The sequence below is a fragment of the Stegodyphus dumicola genome, chromosome 6, assembly GCF_044657685.1.
Source record: "Stegodyphus dumicola isolate Sdum_Otavi_A_Nest chromosome 6, ASM4465768v1".
NCBI classification, from domain to species: Eukaryota; Metazoa; Arthropoda; class Arachnida; order Araneae; family Eresidae; genus Stegodyphus; species Stegodyphus dumicola.
The window spans coordinates 78,371,152-78,378,782 of NC_140773.1; positions in this window are offsets into that span (position 1 = coordinate 78,371,152).

The following is a 7,631-nucleotide window of genomic DNA, read 5'->3' on the forward strand; positions in this document are numbered from 1 at the left end:
AAACGATTTTGACTCTTCTGGACCATGGAGACAATTTAGACTGGTACTACAAATACTTTTCTTCATATAGAAAAACCGTGAGAATGATCGCTTGGATTTTCAGATTTTATCATAGTTTGAAGAACGAAGAGAAAAACCTAACCCTTGATATCTCAGTTAATGAATTTGAGAATGCTGAAAAGACACTTTGTAGACTGTTACAAAAAGAATCATTTACAGGCATAAAAGACCTCATTATTCGTGCGTTGAGACCAATCTTGGACCGAAATGGAATTGTCAGAGCCAAAACGAATGTCCTACAGCGTCAAGATGAAGAACATTTCCGATATCCTATCATTTTACCTTCAAAACACTCTCTTGTTCAGAGACTAATTTATGAGAAACATCTAGAATTCCAACATGCTGATATCAGCACTTTAATGACAAATCTTAGAGAAAAATTTTGGATATTAAAATCCAGGAAAGGTATTTGAAATACTACCAGGAAATGTGTAAGATTAAAATATTTGTTACACAAAGAGTAGAAGTCGAGCCAGGATTTCCAGCCGAAGAGAGAGTTAGAGAAGGGGCCGTTTTTGAAGTCGCTGTAAATCTAGCCGGTCTTCTCTACCTCCGTGATGGATCTAAAGCTTGGATAGTCTTGTATACATGTGCCACTTACAGAGCCATTCACCTCGAGCTAGTTACTTCTCTATCTACAGAAACTTTCTTTCAATCTTTACGTAGATTCATTACTAGAAGGGGTAGACCTTATGCGATATATTCCTACAACGGAATTAATTTCGTAGAGACTAACAGTGTTCTTAAATAGTTCTTAAGTGAAGTTGAACGCCATATGTTCAGCTGCTTCTATCCAAAGGATACGATGGAAATTCAACCCTCCGACTGACGCCTGGTGAGAACGTTGGTGGCAGAGGTTTGTGCGAATGGTGAAAGAAAATTTAAGAAGAGTATTAGGTCGAACTTTCTTAAATTACGAAGAGTTATTACGTGACTGTGAACAAGTGATTAATTCGCGATCTATCACATACGTATTAGAGGATAAGCAAAATCCTTTACCATTGACCCCTATGATTGTTCCTCCAAGAACTGGCGTCATCAGGAGTTCCTGATATTGACTGCGTAGACTCCAAAGAACTAAACCGTCGAGCTAAATATCGATAGAGAATAAGACATGATTTAAGAAACAGATTTCGTAGTGAATATTTTGGTCAGTTGAAACAACAGGTGATAAAGAAGGAAAATTTTCAACAGTTGCAAGTGGGTGATGTCGTTCTGTTGGAATAAAGCCAGAGACGTCGCATTCTTTGGCCTTTAGTCAAGGTAATCGAGCTTTTCCCCAAGTTAGACTAGCAAGGATCAAGACAAGAAATGAAGCTCTGCTTCGTACAGTGCCCTGGCTTTTCCCGTTGGGAAGCTCTACTCCCGAATCTGCTGGTCCTTTGTTCCCCGACAGAACACCTCGAGATAGAAACAATCCTACGACTGGTCAGGCTGATTAGGCTGCCTGTGCTTCAGAACCTGCCTCAAGTCCTGATGACCAGAGCTAGACGAGTTGTTGGCCCCCTCATTGACTTGATTTGCGTTGATTTAGAACCAGAACAAGAACTAGAAATATTATATGAAAGAAAGCTCGTAATGTTCATGTAAACATAATCTAATAACTGTACATAAATGTATATAAATATAATCTATTTATACTTTACAGGAGCCTAACTGTCAGTATTTTGAAGAATCTTTGAATTTAGATCATTCAGTGATCAGAATGGATGTATCCTCGGCCATCCGGAAGGTAGAAAAAATAGGATCATTTTTCTTGCGATCATTTTTCTTGCCTTTATAGAGAATTTAGAAATATTAATTTTGAGTGAGAATCTACACCCTTTACTTCGTACAAGGAAGTAAAAAGAAAAAAAAAAGAGTCCTTTATTTTGTCCTTACGTACAGATGTTAAGCAAAACCATCGTTAAATTGCATGTGATAGTGGTCAAAATGGATATTTTTTTTTGAAATATGATAGCCGAAATTTTTCGTGATAACAATACTTCCTATACTTCGAACAAAGAAGTAAAAATAAATGCAGAATAAAATCAACCTTGGAAAATTTATCAATTAACATTAAATATTTTATGATTATAATAGTTGGACATATTTAAAGAAGACTAGTGATGTTTTATTTACTTTTTACTAACAGTTCGTGTCGATTTTTCTTTTATGCGTCGTTTCATTATGTACTTGCTCAGTGTAGAGGTTTAGTAATTAGCAGGCAGATTTTATGTCACATGGCATAGGTTAAAATTGAGAAGTAAAATCATAATTAGCATAGTTTATAACAGAAGCTTGGCTATTGCCACCAGTCCTGCTTGCCTAGAGAAAGACTTGCTGATCAGAACAGACATGAACGCCTATGTTGGCATGGATGGTAAATGTTGAAAGTTAGTTATGCTTCGTCTGTCTGACGCAGTTAATATTGCATCTTCGTGTAGATTTCCCAGTTAATATACAGGGTATCCGAATCAAATGTACCTCATTTGGAGAGATCGCTCTACTTAACACAAAGTTTAAAAGCATAAGAAAACTGTAGAATTAGATACCAATACTCAGAAAGCTTTTATTAAACAATCAGTACAATTCCAAGTGAGCTCCCTTAATAGCCCTGAGAATGTCCAGCCGGTAGTCCAGTTTCAGCCATGTCCGGTGTAGCATATCTGGAATCTAACAATAGCTGCGGTTATGGAGTCACGAAGGTCTTCAATATCACGAATGTTCCCCGAGTAGACTTTGTCTTTCACGTAGACCCAAAAGAAGAAACCGAGAGGAGTCACGTCGGGAGATCTTGGTGGCCAGCTCCCTCGTCCTATCCTTCGGTTAGGAAAAGTTTTATCTAAAAATGTGCGAACATGCTTGCCCCAATGAAGAAGGACCCCATCTTTTTGGAAGATAACAGTGGGTTATAAATGCTGCATTTGGGGTATTGCGTAAATTTGTAACATGTCCGGGTAATTGTTTGTCGTCACAGACGTCTCAGCAAAGAAAAATGGTACTCTGATTGCATCATGTGATAGAGCACACCAGACATTGATTTTGGAGCTGCTCCGTTCTAATTCGTGTAGTGAATGGGGATTTTCTGGGCCCCAAATTCTGCAGTTGCGCTTATTAACGTCGTTGCTAACATGAAATGTATCTTCGTCTGAGAAAAGGATGAGGTTTAGAAAATCGCATTCATTTCCGATGCGAGATAATATTTCCACAGCAAATGCTGTGCGCTGATGCGTATCATTTGGCTGCAGTTTCTGCACAATCCGCATTTTATATGCATGCATACTCAGTTTTCGATGCAGGAGTTGATCGTGGTATAGATAATTCAGAAGCTGCCTGCCTGATTGACTGACGAGGGTTCCGAACGAAAGCTTGTGGAACATGTTCCACACTTGAATCAGAACGTGAACGCCGATCACCTCCAGATCTTTTCCATACACTTCCCGTTTCGAGAAACATTTTGTGCCACTTTTTTACGCTATTAGCCTGGGGTGTATTTCTTTTATAAACTGTTTAAAACATTCTTTGCACTTTTACTACGGATTTGTGTTCTGCATACCAGAGAACAATTTATGCCTTCTCTTGCAGTGACGCCATTTTTATGTTTTCCAGCTCAGCAAAAGCGCAGATGCATCAGACGCGAAAAAAAATATTGTCGCCAAAACTCGACGAATTCAGCTCCCACATGTAGTCAATATTGCCCTCGTAGCGCTAAAACTTTGTTTTTAATCGACTGTTCAAAATAGGTACATTTGATTCGGACATCCTGTAAATTGTTCCAATAAGCAGCTATACCACCAGAAAAAATAAGTTGTTTTGTCTTATTTCAGGTCTCACTAACTTTAAGGAATAAGTGTTGACATATTCAAACATACTATTTTTGTGTTGTATCTTATAACAACATGAAAGGCAATAACTTGCTTTAACATACAGATATAATTTTTCAGATTCAACAGTTAGTTACATATAACTAAATTAGGTAATTAGGTAATTAAATTAGGTAGTAACCTTAGTCATTACAGGTTTACATGGCCACTATTAAATTTTATTAATTTCTTAAATTTATTCGCTAAAAAAGCACTATAAAAATCACAATCTATGAAAATTCGTTTGTTTAAAATGCATGACATTGATTCTTAAAACCATATTAGGATAATTAATTATACATTGAAAATTACAAAACATTTATGCTTCGTGGCAACAACAAATAAAATATTTACGCGTTTTTTTAATTTGAAAATTTCCCAGATATTTTGGCTAACTTACATTAATTTCCTTCTCTTTAAGCATCCTTTTTAATAATAATAAATTTGTTTCAGAAAGCAAAGCAATGCTCTCACTAGTTTCTGCTTCATCTTCTAACCTGTCAATGTCTGCGCAATATTCCTTTGAAGAATATTTTCTCTCTTTATGCATCGTTTCTTTGTCAATAAGTTTCCCATCATTTTAGAATTTTTTGGATTTAATTTAAAGATTTCTGTTATTTTAAAAAACTTCATAAATTTAGAATGTATAGAAAAAACTGCTAATTTGATTTCTTTAGTAATATGAACATTGAGAATAAATATGAAATGATACGTGGTAAGCGACAGCGCAGGAGAATTTTTAGAATTTAGTGAAGCACCAAGTAACAAAATATAGGGAGGGAAAATTTTTTAGAATTTAGGGAGGCATTAGATAGCAGAATTAAAGACTCACAGAGATTGTGTCAGGTAAGAAAATGCTAGTGTCAGCCCTGTGTATGATGCATTGAGATACAGATGAATCTTTTAAATTATCAATTTCTTCATTAATAGAAAAATTTCTTTCCCTAAATGCCTGTCCATGTGACAAGATAAGAAGCATTTTTGGTGTTTTCTATGTTTGTTGTCTGATGAAAAGAAGAGAAAATAAAGTGAAGATAAACATTTTAAGAGAAAGACTTCTAGTAATAAGAAGTAGAAAATTCAAATAATAATGCTGTCATAGTTCTACCAGAAAGTAAGAAAAATGCTTCTGAACTTTTCGAGAGAAAATGTCTAATATATAAGAGAAAAATTATTCCTACCATTTCTGTAACAGGAGAAAGCCAGAAATTAATTGAAAAAAATTATTCAAAGAAGAAAAGTGTAAAATAAATTTTATGAAGAAAACTCTTACCATGACATAGTAATAAAAGAAGTCATTTTAAAGCACTTACAATAGTTATTTCGCTTTTTCAATAGATATTTTGGAAACTGTGCTTTACAGCATTCATCTTGTTTATTTTTACTTCCTTGTACGAAGTAAAAAGGAAGTATTGTAATAGCGAAAAGTTTCAGGCAGCATATTTCAACGAAAATATCCATTTTGACCGCTATCGAATGCAATTTAACGATGTTTTTGCGTGATATCTGTACGTAAGGGCAGAATAAAAGACTCATTTCCTCCAAAAAAATTATAAAACTGCTTTAAAATGAATTCTGAAGAGAATTTTTCGTGGCGTCTGTACGAACGTAGCACGTACGTACGTATCTCGCATAACTCAAAAACAAGTGGCCTCAGAACATTAAAATTTTGTATATAGGGACTGCTATAATATGTAGATGAGCACCTCGTATTTTGCTTGCAATCGGCCGCACCAAACGTATAGAAATATATTTATATATATATCCTCTCTGTCACCCGGCTCAGTGATCTCAGTTTACTCTTACATGTTTGTAAATTGTACATTTTTTGCTTTAAAAGTGATTGAATTATGTTGTTCTTATCTTCCGGTTATGGTTTTTATGCTTTTAGTAAATCTGTATGCAATATGTTTAGAATTATCAACAATTTTAAAGTTGTTTAAGTGCCACTAAGCCTAATAATTTTTTTGATGGCGGCCATTGCTTGTTTACATTTGAAACAGCAGACTAGTGGATTTGTTGCCAATCTAGAGAAATGTAGCTTCGCAACAACAAAGATAACACCTTCATTTATTATTGCGAATTAAATCATGCTTAATCCTTTCTGGAATTTTTCGAGGAAATAAGTGTTCAGGATTTACTTCGTAATTTTTAATACAGATATTTTGAGTTTTTATGTATTTTTGCCTTGTCGTGAAGTGAGAACTGAATTAATTTAATGAGAAATACTCAATCGTCTGTGAAAAACTGTTTCTTTTTTGTTTTGTTTCCTTAATTTCTTTTATACATCTTTCTAGCTTTATTATAGTATTTGAATAGAACATGTGGCAATAATTAGATAATTCTATTCTTTAAATGATATAAATTTCGTGCATTCTGGGTTATAATATGAACAAAATATAATATTGTTAAGTGAATCTAGCGCCAGAGTGTCGCTATGGTAAACAAATAGAGTGAATTTTAAAGAATGTGTTTATTCTATTGTGGTTTATGCGCTGTCAGCGAAGTCGATTTAATTGAATCCAATAAGTTTAAATGAAATGCAAGAAAAAATGCGTATAATTTAATATTTCGTACAAGGAAGTCATGTGTACACAACAGATTTTTTAGATTCAAAATATTGTAATGCGTCACCAAATGGAAAATAATGATACTTTATAATACGACACACGAAAATAATTTTTTTTTATTTTAATGTTATTTCTTAAATATATTTTAATATATTATGATTATTTTAAGAAAATTTATCAATGTTACGTTTTAAAAAAATCATCGAAAAATTCTGAAATTAAATTGATCTTAAAATATGGATATGTCCCCAAATTTAGAGCCATTTCATAAAGAAGGAAAAGAGTTTCACAAAGGAGTTGTTTGTGAGCTTTCATTAACAAAAAGAGAATTTTGAAATGCTTATGTGTCACTTCTTGCCCAGAAACTCGATTATTACAACGTTGATATTAGAAGTAGATACAAATTCAAATGATAACCCATGAAATATATATTTATCAGTAAATCACCAAAAAATAAAATTCAAAGATACTAATCACGCTCGAAATGGCATTCTTAAAAAAAGAGACATAAATTTCAGATGATTAAAAATAAGGACCATCTGTCGATTTTGACTGATATTAAGGACTTTAAATGACCACAGAAACCTGTGGATAATGTTAATGAGGCTTATTTTTCACACATTCGCTGCAAAAATGGATTACATAGATTGGATATGTCATGGAATATCATTATTTTTGGATATGTAAACACCTGGATGTAAGTGTATTTGCCACCTATAGATTTGAAAACACTCAAAAATTCAAATATGATCTTATTTTCATGTTTCGAAGTCCTTATTGGTGCAAGCAGTTACTTACACTTATGAAAGAAAATGCCTCCTACCAGATACGGAATTACAGACAGGTAGGTACCTTGGGTAAGCTTTGAAAGTAATCACTGTGAGCAAGATTTCCCCCGATAAGAACAATAACCCCCGAAATGTGGTAGCAGAGAAGAAATGCTATGTGTCAGGGGGAAAAAAAAACTTCCTTCATTTTTAACTTTCAAAATAAATCTACATTTACATACCCTCCCCCCCCCTAAGATCACATAAACTTAGATCTTGTTTATTTGGTCCCTGTTAGCCTTTGGGTTTGACATGCGGTTCTCAGTCTTTTGACTAAACATGTACCATCTAAACAAAAACTGAAAACCTTTAGTATCACCAATTACATT